This window comes from Haliaeetus leucocephalus, unplaced genomic scaffold (genome assembly GCF_000737465.1).
Source record: "Haliaeetus leucocephalus isolate CR32 unplaced genomic scaffold, Haliaeetus_leucocephalus-4.0 Scaffold384, whole genome shotgun sequence".
Lineage (NCBI taxonomy): Eukaryota > Metazoa > Chordata > Aves > Accipitriformes > Accipitridae > Haliaeetus > Haliaeetus leucocephalus.
Window position 1 is genome coordinate 9227457 of NW_010972820.1, and position 14880 is coordinate 9242336.

Here is a 14880-nt window from a genome sequence, read left to right on the forward strand (position 1 = left end):
GTGGCAGCTTTAGCTAAACTTGTTTACTTCATATTGCAATACATTCAGCAGTATATATGCTAAGTTTACACTAAGTATAAGGCCAGTTCTCGTATCTCAGTGAAGGGTGTAATAATACCCAGGTGACAGAATAATAGCTTTTAAGATTGGACTATCTTGATAGCTTGCAATTGTTCCAACGCAATTTAAAAACAAACCTGGTAGGATTTTCAGATTACTGAAAGCTAAACTTTGACTGAAATAGCCATCCCATGAAGGGGAGCAGAAGAGGAAGATGGTTCCTCCGCATAACTCTGCTCTGGCAGTGAGGAGCATGATTGCTGCAAAACAAGTGGGTAAATAATGTGTGGGAATGAGAGAACATAATGTTCAGAGAAGATGAATAAGTACATTGAAAATGAATATTAAACTATTACTAGTGCAGGCCACAGGAAATTATTACCTTTGTGAGGAAAGTAAGAAGCAGCGGGGCCTCAAGAGTGGCAGCTTAGAGTATTCTTGTGATGTTGCTGGGATGATGCAGTTAAGTAAACATTTCCCCTTCATCAGTCCTTTGTGTCCCTGCTTGCTTTTTCTTTCCTGCTTTGGTGGTTCTGGATGGATGTCAGATAAAGTTACAATTCTCAAAAGTAACCTATCACCTTTTCTTATTTTTTGCTCCACTTCAACCATGTATTTTTTTTCCTAAAAGATGTACATGCATACAAATCCAAATCCACACAGAGAATGTAGACTCCAAGAGAAATATGTACTGACTGAAAATCTAAAATACACTGATTTGTACATCTCAACAGTACTGTAAAAGCACTGTGCAAGTATCACAATATTTAAAATCACTAATAAGTTCCCTGGATTATGAGAATGGAATTCTGAGGTCTGTAGCAATTTTCTGCATTAAGAAACTGGACATTTTTATTTAAAAGCATTAGATTTTGTGAATAAAGACTCATCTCACAGAATCACAGAATTATTTAAGTTGAAAGGGACTTTTTGAGATCTAGTTCAACCCCCTGCTCAAGATGGGTCAACTAGAAAAGGTTGCCCATGACCATGTCCCGTTGGATTTTGAATATCTCCATGGAGAGAGACTCCACAACCTCTCTGGGCAACTGATTCCAGTGTTTGACCACTCTCACAGTAAAGAAGTGTTTTCTTGTGTGCAGATGGAGTATTTGTTTTTTTAATTTGCACTCATTGCCTCTTGTGCTGTCAGCAGACACTGCTGAGAAGAGTCTGGCTCCTCTTCTTCATTCCCTCCCATGAAGTATTTATACACATTGATAAGATCCCCTCAGAATCTCCATGCCTCCAGGTTGAACAGTCCCAGCTCTCAGTCTCTCCTTCTATAAGAGATGTTCCAGCCCCTTAATCATCTTTGTGATCTTTTGCTGGACTCACTCCAGTATGTCTATGTCTCTCTTGTATGGAGAAATCCAGAACTGAATCCAGCACTCCAGGTGTGGCCTCACTGGTGCTCAGGAGATGCGAAGGGTCACCTCCCCTCAACCTGCTGGCAACACTCTTCCTAACACAGCCCAGGATGATTTTGGCCTTCTTTGACATGAGGCTGCATTGCTGGCTCATGGTTGACTTGGTGTCCACCAGGATGCCAAGGTCCTCTGTAGACTTTCTTTCCATCTGGTCAGCCCCAAATATGTACTGGTGCCTGGGATTATTGTTTCTCGGGTGAGCACTTTGCATTTCCCTTTGTTGAACTTCATGAGGTTCCCATCTGCCTAATTTTCCAGCCTGTTGATATCCCTCTGAATGCCAGCACAACCCTCTGGTTTATCAGCCACTCCTCCTAGTTTTCTATCAGCTGCAACTTGCTGTGAGTGTGCTCTGCCTGATAATCCAAATCATTAATGAAGAGTTTAAATAGTACTAGACCCAGTACTGATGCCTGTACAGCACTAGAGACTGGACTTTTTGCCTCTGATCACCATCTTCTGGGCCCAGCTTGTCAGCCAGTTTTCAGCCTACCACACTGTCTACTAGCCAGACGTATTTTATTAGTTTGTCTATGAGGATGGTATGGGATATAGTGTTGAAAGCCTTAGTAAAATAGAGGTAAACAACACCCAGTGCTCTCCCCTAATCCACCAAGCTCTTCACCTCATTATAGAAGGCCATCAAGTAGGTTAAATAAGCTTTCCCATTCATATATCCATGTTGACTACTCCTGATCACCTTATCCTTCATGTGTTCTAGTTTCCAGAATTATTTGCTCCATCATGTTCCCAGCGACTGAGGTGAGGCTGACCAGCCCATAGTTTCCCAGATTTTTCTTCTTGCTCTTCTTGGAGACAGGAGTGACACTTGCCTCTTCCAGTCCCTCCTGACACAAAGAAGCAGAGCAGCACAGTGCCAAGCAGTAGAACCCCAGTAACCCCGTCAGACACAAGCCCCTGCCCTGGTCCCCCAGGGCATCCCAGGAGGACATCAACCCCATGGGTCTGGAGTGACACCCACCACTGTGAGTCCCGGGGAGAGGCTGCCCTGAGATCACCTCCAGACTGGGGGGGTATGGGCTCATTAAGGGAGAAGGAGCATTTGGGGATCGCACAAAACTTATGGTATGTTCAGGCAGAAACCAAGGGCAAGGAAAGGGAGGCATCAGGGTTGACTGAGGAGGAACAAATGTGGGAATATAGAGGGAACAGGACATAACAGGGGTTTGTTGGGTGTAAACAGCCGACAGATCAGGACGTTTGTCTGGCCGTGCCCTGCGCCTGGTGCCTGCAGTTGGTCCTGGCTTCTCATTAAACTCCATTTCTACCTGTTTGCTTGGATGAGGGATACTCTGTGTGTGTGTGTGTGTGTGTGTGTGTATGGGGGTCTGAGGTCCACTGGAGTGGGATCAGGTCACAGGAACCTGTGAGTGCTGGCTGGACTCAGGTCACAGGGACCCCAGCACCCAGGGTGCAGCACCCAGTCAGACTGGGGTGCGTGAACATTGCGGGGGTGCAGGGACTGGTGAGTGATTGCTGACAAATATCACATAGCCGGGGAGTAGGACAAGACATTTGGGAGCCAAATATTGGAGCAGCCATACATCTGGGCCAGATACTGCAGAAAGCAGAGGGTCTGTGCGACAGCTGCTGGAGGGCCCAGCAGGCCCAGGCTGGATACTGGTGAGACCATGGGGCCTGGTGGTCAGCTGCGGATAAGGTCATAAGTCTGGGCTAGCTACCGGACAGATCTGTCTACATGTACGTGTTGGTGCATGTGGCAACTTTCTACTAATGGGTTTTCACCGGTTTTGACCTGAGAGGGGAACAAGATGAAGCCATTGGTGATGTTTGCATTTGTCTGAGTCCTGAACGCCTCTGGTTTTGTGTGAGGCTGGCCGTTCCTATGTGTATTTATGTACTGTGTGGATGTATACATCAGTGCCTGTTGGGAATACATGTTCAGCCTTGCTACGGGCTGGCCCCGGGGGACATGGAGGTGTGGCAACCTCACCTCTGTCAGGTTACTGGATTTGGCAATCCCTAACAAAAAGAAAGAGAATAGTTATTCTCCTCTATTCTAACTTAACCTAACAAATCTGGAGAATGTTGAACTTTTAAAAGTTTTTGTGATTTTTAGACTTCGCAATGCTGACACCATGGTAACGATTAGGTGGTACTTGTTGACATAACATTGGGTTCCCCAATGAAACTATAAAACATCTTGATGAGAATTTAGAAGGATGCTTAAAGCATAATCCTACTGTGACTTTGAAAGGTTAAATTGAAAGATTACAAGCATTCTGCAGGAACAGCCAAGATTTACAGTTCCAGATATCCATAGTAACTTTGAAGCCTTTGTGACAATGACCTGAGAACTCACGGCACTCTGCAAGCTTCCTGACCTTTCTCAACTATTATTTAATTAGAGAAGCAAGAAATTATTAAGAAACAAAACAAAACAAACAAACCAGGATAAGATAATATACAATGTATGTAACATTTTTTAGACTTAATAGCATATCTTAGAAGCTTAACAGCAGGTTAAAGTGGATTTGACTTACAGTGCTAACAAAGTGGAATAGGGTTTGCACTTCCTCTGTCTTTTCTAGCAACAGCTTGAAGTATGTTTTCTGTTTCAGAAAAAACAAACAAACACAGCAGTTCTGCAAAAGAAGACAGAAAGGAAAGATGATGGCCAAGCCAGATTTTTTTTTAAGGTGTTTACAAAATCAGTATAAAAATGTAATAAGTGACAGAGGACTATAACTAAGCTTAAAGAAAAAATAAAAATCAGAATCTACATCTTTCTTATGCTAAGTGTCGTAAAATATTAACAGAAACATCTGTAAAGAGAGATGAATGAAGATTGTGGCTTTAAATTGAAGCCATGAGTAAAAATTAAGCCCTTAACATTGAAATTAAGTTCTTTTAACCTTGCAGATTGGCAGTTGGGAGGAATCCTAAAAGTCTGTAGTATCATGTAAAGATTTTATTAAAAGCTGTCTCAGAGGGTTGCCCAGTGCAACACTAATGTCTGTGAGAGAGCTGAGCTTTGTCTTCAGAATTTCTGACAAGTCTGAATTTGAAATGCTAGCCTGTATTAGTGAAATTGTACTACACAAGAAGAGTGAGTGCCATCACTTGCAAATAGTTAAAATTTATGATTGCTGAAGAGCTGAAACAAAACAGCATCTGTAAGCCTCTCTAGATAACTATGCTAATCTTCTTAGGCTCTGTTGTATAACAGCCAATTTTTAAATCTAGTGTCATTATTCAAAAATGTAAATGAAAAATAAAAAATGGTGATAATTTTATTTTACTTATAACAATAATGATGTTCTTAACTAGTGATCCTAATGGCTTCTTTGCTGACGACTTTCCCTGGCCAGGCCCCACTCTGAGAGCTTCTTGCCAGATTTCAGTGGTGTATGCTGAGCCTTGCCATGTGGTTTCAAGCATCCAGGTTTCTAATTGCATGCAGAGCAATCGCAGAGGAAGAGAGAGCAGGAAAGTTGACGAGCATGCCTAAGGGAACATGCCCCATGTCTTTTGTCGCAGTGGTCATCACCAGTCTCAAAAACACCAAAGCTGTGAGAGGAGGCTGTATCAAGATCAGAGCTGTGTTCAACCTAAGAAAGAGAGGAGACCTGGGGTGGGTGAGTCTGCTGAAATCTGCTGGGCTCTTTCCTGTCCCAGAACTCACAAGTCACCCTGCGGATGAGGGGCTGAGGGTACTGTAAGGGCACATGGAATGCGAGAGCATCTGATTCATTAAGGTTATCCAGTCAAGGTAAACCAGTTAAACGTAAAGACGATAATAAGTAAAGGGAGAAATGATAAACAAAAAAGTGCAATGACGCAGGCAGGGGATAACAGAGACAATGCCAAAGATCAAGTCTCCAGACACTAGCTAATGGACCATTAAGAAACTCCAGCTTCGGAGACGGCCAACCTGAACTTTGTAACTCCAAATTTTCCTTTTGTAAAGGGGAAAGGAGAGTAACATGAGGATTTGGGGTATTCATGGGTGCCCGTGGAAGGAGCGTGTCAGTGCTGCATGTTTGCAGTGAGCGCTGAGCTGGTCCAGCTGGTGACCCAGGGACCTGTGGGACGGGTAAGAGGGGCTGGCACCAGGACAGGGGTGCTGGGTGGACAGAGGGGCCATGCTGGTACTCAGGGCAATCTGTGAATATGAGCGTGCCTGTGAACCTGGTGAGTGCCATGTGTGTGCCTGTGCTAGTGACCTTTGGTCTCTGCCAGCTGAAGAGGAGGAGGACACTTGTCTGTGCTCGTGTTTTACGTGAGCCTTGTACGTGGGTGCGGCAGTCTTTGTGACCGGCCATGTCAGCGTCCTCCGCATGTACGTCCTTGTGTCCTCCACGTGTGTGTGTCTCTGAGACAAGTGCTCAGCTTTGCTACTGGTTGAACCTTCCACCAACAGTCTGCAGCAGCTTGGTTGGGAAAGAGCATATAAGTGAATTTCAGGGCTTCTATCCAAATCTAATCAGGTTTGCAACAAGGAAGAGACTATCTCCTGAGGGAGATAAAGTAGATGCCATTATTTAAAGTATCACTAGTTACTAAAAAAGCCCTGTCTAGACCCATGACTTTGATGTCTCAAAACCTATGGTTGGTTTTTTTCTCCAGACCATTTTTACCCTTTCCCCTTGCTCCATTATCATGTTCTTTGATTTTTTCAAGTGACATTTACAACAACTGATCTTCAGGCCAGAAACTACATCTACTTCATATGTTTGCATATGAAGTCCTAGGTGCACTTCTTAAATGCTGTCTAAAAACAAATAAATAAGATTTCATGTACAATAATAGAGTTTAATAAATTTATTTTAAAATACATGTAACAAATTTTAAAAGATACATTCTAATTCTATATTATAACAATTATATAGTCTCACTGTTTACCTTTGACCATTTGTTAGGTTTAAGGCATTTGAGCCAATCTGTCACAGAAATATTCTTTACAGTTTCATGGGAATCCCTCTAAGATGTAGCAGCTCTTTGGGACCTCATCCATAAGAAAGACAAATATTATTCATAGCCCCTAAAACAGGTCCATTGGTTGGTTGTCAGAATAACCAAAAGTAACTAGAGATTGAACCAGACGTGCATAGATATGACCTCAGTACAAGGAAGTGATAAAGGCAAGCCTTTCCTTTTCAAATCCTTCTTATATAACACCAACTTTGTGGCTTATATATGAATCCTTTAGCCTTGAGAAATTCCACCTTTACTTCAGAGCAGCTAGAATCCTTAGTCTTTACTGCTTTATTTACTCACAAAGTCTTTCAGCACTAAAATTGATTATTGTATTGTTTGTCTGTCCTTGGAGAGGGAAAATAAGCAGGTGTGTGAAGATTTAGAGATAAATCTCTGTTATAATATTCATGATGTTGACCATTTCTTTTTACCAGACCAGTGGGGAGACCACAACGACTTATGGCTTTAGAGATCTGAATATCATATTTATTAAATGCTGTATTTAAAGTCCTCTGTGGGACAGTCACTCCTACTGTCAGATTTTATGATTAGGATTTGCAATTATAAGGATTTTAACACATGAAAGAGGTTTCACTTGATTGAACAGTTAATTGTTGTAGAAGCTTAGACTCACTTTTCAGCTGATAAAGGACCACCAACCAACTCTCTGTACCATCTGCATTCTCAACTTTCCTTTCCTCTGTTTTTCTCAAATGTAAATGAGCAGTGCTGATCTAGAAAAGAAGATGGCCTTTTAAAAGAAAGGCTACTCCAAGGGTTTTGATTTTGGACTGCATAGTTCATGAAAGGTATAAAGAGCTTACTATATGTATTTTTTGCTCTCTCCTTACAACACAGTTTTGTTCCATGTTCAGATGCTTCTTTTTCTCCTGTGATCTCCTTTCGTTATAGAGTTTGAGATAAAATTCCTTTTCCATTTATATAGATTATTAGACATTTTGGATCTAATATTATTTCATGAGTAAAACTCTTACTGAGCTCTGCATAGGGAGAAACAACTGCCTGGACCAGAAAGTGAAACTCAGCTGCAACTTTTCACTTTCTTTCCCCACCATTTCATTTATTCTCCTCTTTTTCTTATCAAATACAGATGTGTAAATTTGAAAGCACTATGGAAACTGTACAGTGAGATTTTTTCAGGTAGTACCTGTGTTTTTAAATTTAACAGTTAATATTAACCATGTTGTTAGACAGCTGCACAAAAAAGGCTGTGTCTGCATTAGTAAGCTGGCTGGTGCAATACAAAAGGATCTGAAGGCAAGCCCATTGCTCTTGAGAACCTGACATCCACATTACTTGGGAGCTTTACTGCAGATTTTCTTTAATCTGAGACTCTGCTCTAAGTATCTATTATTAACTGCACTCCTGGGAGTCATCTTCCAGGTTAGTTTCATCCAAAAGTAAACGAATTTGCAAACAAATGATTGAAAAAATTGCCTCAAAAGCTCAATCCCTGATCTGCTAGCTTGCTGTAAATTAGATTTGTTTATATTTATTAGAAAAGCCTACACTATTATGAAGTCTGAAATGTGTTTTGTACAAAATACTCTAAAATTTATGAGACCAGATCCTTGGTACAGGTTTTTGGTCTCTTTGTTTCACTACAATGTCTTCAAGGGACATCTAAGAAATACCACTCTCACCTCTCTGCCACCCATTCTCCCTGTTCCAAGGATAATTTTAAAAAAAGGCAAATAGGAAACGGGAGGTTGTAAGGAACAGTAGAGGTGATTTCTCTTAATATTAAAATGGACTAATGCATCTGGACTATACCATAGAAAACTATGTCCTAGTTACATTGGTGAAGACCCACTAATCCAGAGGATATCTGCAAAGCTGGCCTCTGCCATCCACTGCACTATATCCCACAACAAGGTGATGTAATTGGAATCCCTTCACAGAATCAATGTGGAAAGGAAGAGCAATTAAGTAGAGTCATTTAGAAAAAAACCAAATGAGTCTGTTCTTGACCTTCATTTAACAAGAAAGGGACTGTGTCACAGCAGCAATTTAGTACAGTAGTTTCTTGCAGAATCTAACAGAGATTATGGCAGAACATAATTCCAAATGAGAAAACACGTAACAGGACAAAATTATTCAGTGTTAGATGGCAATTGGTGCATGAATTGCAGGAAGGGAGAGAGTGCCAAGTTAATGAAGTACCCTGGAAGAATTTCAAAAAGTAAAAGCTCAGGAGGTAGTATTCTCTTAAAAGGTTGCTCTAGGATGGGCTGTTTAGAAGAAGTAGTAGAATTTCCTTACTTTCTAAGAGGAGAGAGTAATTTTCTCCCTGCAGACTGTGAGTTGACTAAGATTTTATATCTTCTATTATTATGTTTCTACTGGTTCAAAAAGAAGTTACTTGGAGGGCTTGCAGGAAATCCCTTCTTCCTCATTGCCTCTGGGGGAAAAAGGAATGAAGAAAAAGTTTAAAAGATTTTTTTTTTTCCTTTTTGTTCTAGACATGAAGCATCTGTGTTGTAACTTCTATTCCTTCAGCTAATGGAAATAACTGAGACCAAAGTGGAGAAAGGGAATAAAACAGGGTGCCAGACAAATTGACTGACTTTGTCTTCCTTCAAAGAAACTATCAGATCCCAGCTGGAGTATGAATATCAGTCAGTCAAATACTTGCCAAGCAGTATTTAGCTCACATAATCATACCCTTTTTTTGTGCTGTTCTACAAGATTTATTGCTTTTAGTCACCTCTCTCTAAGCTGCATAGATAAAATGTATAATTAAGGTTAAGTTGGATGAGCACCCAGAGTATGAAGGCTGTCAGAATGGTTAATATCAGAGCAGTCCCCTGAAATACAACAGTGATGTGAAATGGTTTTCTTCATCTGTCGTACAATGTTTGGAAAAAAGAAACGTTTTTCATGTTGCTTTTCCATGTTTGGAAAAGAAAGAGTTTTCAGCTCTTCAGGAACAGTTCTGTTAGGTTGCTGGCAGACAGTTGCTTCACCGTTTTCTGTTGCTGTTGGGTGTTCTGGGCCATTGACGTGAAAAGAAGTTTCTTAATTTCAGCAGTTTTGTCATTTTCACAAGAAAGAAGGGGAAGTGTTCACCCGAGGTCCACTCCCCTGAGATGGCAGCAGAGGCTGTGGAAACTCCACGTAGCCTCATAGATGTGCTGAGCAAGAGTATGTTGAAAAGGATGCCTACAGCATGGTGGTGTTCTTCCAGAGTTTTGGGCTACAGCAAGGTACATACGGATGAGGTGAGGAGCAGCTGAAGGCAAAGCTGACGTTTGGCAGCCCCTGCAGCATGTGGGTGTGCGGCAGTGGCTGTTGGGAGAGCTGTTCTGCAGACATTCGTAGCCCAAGAGCTTCTAGACAATAAAGCCCTTGCATAGGGAAAGCCAGCTACTAAATTTCTGTAACTGTGCAACAAAACAGAACCTAGGGCATCACTCATTTCACTCACCTCTTGTCCCGGACTAATCACACCCTTTTTTTCATATTTAGCATCTGCGGTAGCCTCTAACTTGCTTTGGCTTTGCGTCTACTTCAGTGTTGGTTAATTCGGAAAATATCTTGGGTCAGGTTTGATCTCAGCTTCTGCAGCTGACTGTGTTTCAGAAAACAATCTGGTTCTGTAGAGCATTTTGAAAAAGCTGTTGTCTGAGAATGACTGGTAATAAAAGTGCAGGGGATATAAGAAGGCACTATAAATCATAGATGTGCAAATAATAAACTGCTATACTGAGCAATCAGCTCCCTAAGATCTTAATATTCCCAGTTTACACTGTGATAGTAAAATCAATGAAATATTAAGTCCTTGAAATATGAGTTTGTGTTTTCTTCTTTTCTACAATATATTTGAGACAAATCTAACAGCAGCTGACATGGGTTAACATGACTATTTCTTAGGATGGAAGATCAAACCACACTACAAGAAAAAAATGAAAGATGCTAAACCAAACACAATACAGAGGTTTTGATTGATAGGGAAACGGCCAAGTGGTGATGGTGAATGAAAGAGATGATGGGAGAGAGAAAATACTCTAAGAAAAATTTTTAAATATGAAATCCACACATGTATTTGTCATCAAACCTGTCATTGCTCTTGTTTTTTTTCTGTTTGTTCTACACTCCCTGCGTTACAAACACTGCTGTGATGACTCCATCAGGTTTTCGTTGGAATCTCTTCCTGCCACCATCACCATCACTCCTTGGGTGAAGCCACACCCCATGGGGTCCAAAACTCAACCGGGGTCACATGGGTGACAGGGTGTAGCACTTCTACTAGAAACAACTCTGTAAGAAACCGAAATTCTGAAATGTTATATTGTATTCCACAGTACAACCCATCAGTATAAAAAAATATATTTCTGTACTGTTCATTTCAATATAGAAAAATACTAAAGGCTAGAATGCAGTGCAATTTAACTGTATTAAATGGAAGGGAGGGAAATGTGCAAGACACAATATACAAAATTACTAAAATACTATTTTAGAAATTATTTCAAGAAAGAATTTTGAGGTTCAAAGAAAGATTACTCTGGATTTTCACAGAGCTGCATGTATAAATTACTCAGTTAATCTACCAAAAATTACATCTATTGTATAAATTACCCAGCGCATCTTTTATCTCTTTTTGCTGTTTTTCCATTTGGCTACTGCTGTTACTCCTATTTCTGCGGAGTTACCTTTAAAATTTTCAGACTTCCTTGACCTTTTAGACATTGCTTAAAGAATTTGAAATCATATCATACTATCCTCCAAAGGATTGAATTTCTTATTCCTTTATGTGAATGGTTTACATTTAACACACCCAGCAATGCCTTTATCGTCTGAAAATGTAAGAAAAATGAAACTGAACAACTCAAAGTGCACCTGCTGTACAGGCTATTTCCCTTTAAAATGGTATCTTATGTCAGCATGGCTACTATAGCAATAGCCTTTCTTCCAGTGAGAAGGCAGTACAAGCAATTTGCTCAGCAGCAAAGGTGCTTGGGAGATGGGTGTGATAGATTCAGATCTACACTAATTAAATTGAAATAATGTTTAACATAGTGTTTGTAGATATTTTAAAGCCAGCGTACTGAATGCCATAACAATAGCCTGCCTATTTCTACTGTCCAGTACCCTTGTATAATGAAGAAGTTTAAGTAGGTGACATTAATAATTGTAGGATGTACATCAGAGTAAGTCCAAATGTCTCTGTCATGAGCAGAGCCATATATTCCAGAAGAGAACTTCTGAGAAGTATAAAAGTACTAAGATGCCTAATTCTCCTTGGTTTTTCCTTCTGGTTTCTTAATTTGACAGTATGTTTTTGACAGAAGAAACACCGATTCAGCCTGTCCAGGCTGCCTGATGTTTTTCAGTGTAAACCCCCATGTTTAGTTTACTTTAACTCTGTTAAACTTAGATTGAAATCTGGGTTGAAATCCTCCATGATTAGTGTCAGATCAGAACAGGGCTTTTTGGAAGCATTTCCACAAAAACTCAGGGTTTTTTCAAAGTATGATTAGAAAAGAGTATGTTGCTTTGCTTGTTAAATTATTCTTACTTGTTTCATTGAAAATCTTTAGTGCCTCCAACGTATTTGGATCTGGCAGAGGAAATTGGATGCCTTGGACTCTTGGATGGGGTTTCTGCTGAGTTGGTGAAAATATGCCTGTATATGACTGAGTTATACGCTGCTTGGGCAAGACTTCTCAACAATTGTAAGTCAAGCTCTTTAGAGGCGCCATCTGCATGAAGCCCACATCATCTTCCCACCACATCTACCCGAGGGACAAGCTCTGTGTGCGTGCGTGCCAATGCCATCCCTCTCACAGCAGGACCTTGGTGCCTTGCTGCGACTGAAAGGGCACTTGCTGCTGGTGCTACCGCTGTGCTGGGCACAAGGATGGAGTGTTAGGAGGTGGTCTCACTCTTGGCATCCTCACCCTTCCTGCAGACTCAATAAGGTTAAAATCAGGCAAAGGAGGTGGGTTTAGATTGTAAAGTTAAAAACGGCATCATAAAGCTGGAATTTTGAACCAGGTAAACAGCAGCCTTACTTCTTCAGTTTATTACTTTTCCAGAGTTGCTTATAATTTTTTTACCTGTATTAATTTTGATGCAATATGTCTTTACACAATGGCCGTGATATGAGCTAGACTTCTGCTCTGACAGGACCTCTCTGGCATCAGGGAGGAAGCCTATATCTAATAGGTTATTATAGGATTTGGATTCAGATTTAAAAATGCAATAATGTTGCTGTGACAGACTTGAGAAATATTAAAACCAGGGCAGAGTACTCATCATGAGATCAGAAGCCATATAAGTTAAATGTAGGAGTTTCTTCCTACATTGTTCACATTTCTCTGTCTTCCAATGTCCGTTTTATACCTTGGAGCATGTATGACTTTTATTAATTTTCAATAATTATGCCTATGTCTGTTTAGTCCTGGTAACAATTCTACACTGGAATTATTTTTATATGTATGTATGTCCTTTATTTTCCTGTCGGTGCTTATTTCTGTGTTTCAGAGGAATGAAGTCGGAAATCAGAAAGTTAACCTAAGCTGCTTAGTTTTTCCAGTTTAGCTAAATCATTTTGGATGGTGTGACCAGAAGTTAGAATATATCTCAGTGTGTACAATGGCATAATGCGGGCTTTTCTGATTTTTTAAAAAATTCTTTTTGTAGTAGTAGTCTGCAAAATTCATAATAAAGTCTTTTGACCATTACTAGAATGAATTGTTAGAGAAATTCCTGTGCTGGCTCCAAGTTGTCTTTCTTGAGCTGCAATATCCACTCTGGATCCTTGTAGGTCCTTCTGGAAACATGTTCCATATGTAACTGTGGCCTTAGACCAACCAAAAGCAGCATTTGTCCTTTTTCTTCCAGAAGGGTCACTTTTGTCATAAAAATAGTGGTTTGCGTTAACCTGGGTAGGTTAGAGTATTTAGAGTTCCATCTATATAAATAGCCCAGTCTTGGAGATGCAAGTATAACATACTGATAATGTACTCTGGTTTCTGTAACATAATGTTTCTACCTGCAGAACCACCTAATAAGTATTGAAATGGCTTTGTAGGACATGTCTGCTATGTGACACACGTTAGAGCATCCATAGGGCATGTTTATGCCATGCAACATATGTTAGAGCATGTAACCAGCAAACTGTCTCCAGAGAAAAAGGGAGAAATGCCAGGCCTGTGTGGTATGGTTCATATTGCAGCCATCGCTATCTCCTTTTTCTATTCTACTTCTCCAGGTGTTTTTCTCCAGTACCGTCTAGAGAGTCTTGCTGTAGCCCTTGCCAGCAGCTATCAGCTCATCCTACCTGGTGAGCCACAGTGAAATCTCTATCCTGTTTCTGCAATGGCATCTGTCCCTGCAACGGGCAACCGATTCACTCCCAATGTGTACAGCAGAACTGAAAAGAGTCCCTGATCAGCATTTCTCACCCTGCTTATAGCTGATCAGGAGTGTGACAGGAATAAGATGTCTCTCTCCTTTTTTTTTTTTTAATTATCATACTTTTTCTAATGCTTTGCAATTCCTCCTAGATATGTAAGCCAATGATTTCTTTGAAAAAAAAATCTCTTCGGTCTCTCCTAAGTCTGTAAACCATTTCATATCGAGTTGTCAATAACTTTCACATAGAATATGCCCCTTGATTTCAAACAGTTTTTAGATAATTATCTTTTTAATGTCAGGACTGGGAATTAAAGAGATTACCGAAAATCTGAAGAAGCCTTGCTTTCATTCTGCAGCACAATCTGCAACTGTTTCTCCTCTCTGCAGGACATAGAAGCAGACAGGACCAGCTCTTCTCAACAGAAGACTCTCAAAAGCATTATGTCTACTACAGAACAAAACACCCACCTTTGTTTACTGCTTTTCAAAAATGAGCTTCACATGAGGCCACACATTACAGAAGAAATGCTATACACATACATGGATATAGATGGATAGATATAGATAGAGATATAGGTATAGATATAGATAAATAAACTGACTCTAACCCCTGGTGCAGATTTGTAATTCTAACAGAAGCTTCAAATGTTTTATTTTCATTTCTTGAAAAGGACACAGTAAGACCCAAGTTACAATTGCAAAGGAAGGATATATTTTTACAGTAGGCCCCTCCAGCTTGGTGAAGTCAGCTGCTACTTACCATACAGGGCTTTTTAAAATTTTTATTGCAGTAGCAACAGCTCCATGCATAATGGTGGTTTACACTTGAATAAAGAATAATTGCAGATAATGGGTCTGTCAGCATGAATGGATTAGGGGTCTCAGCAGTGGTTCCATCATCGCAATGAAAATACTAATTTAAAATCCTGTTTCCTTTCCTTTGACCTTATGCCTCATTACTGTAATGGCATTAAGAGTTAATTTCTGGCAAAGTTATTTATTTATTTATCTATTTATCTATCTATCTATTTATTTATTGTGTTAC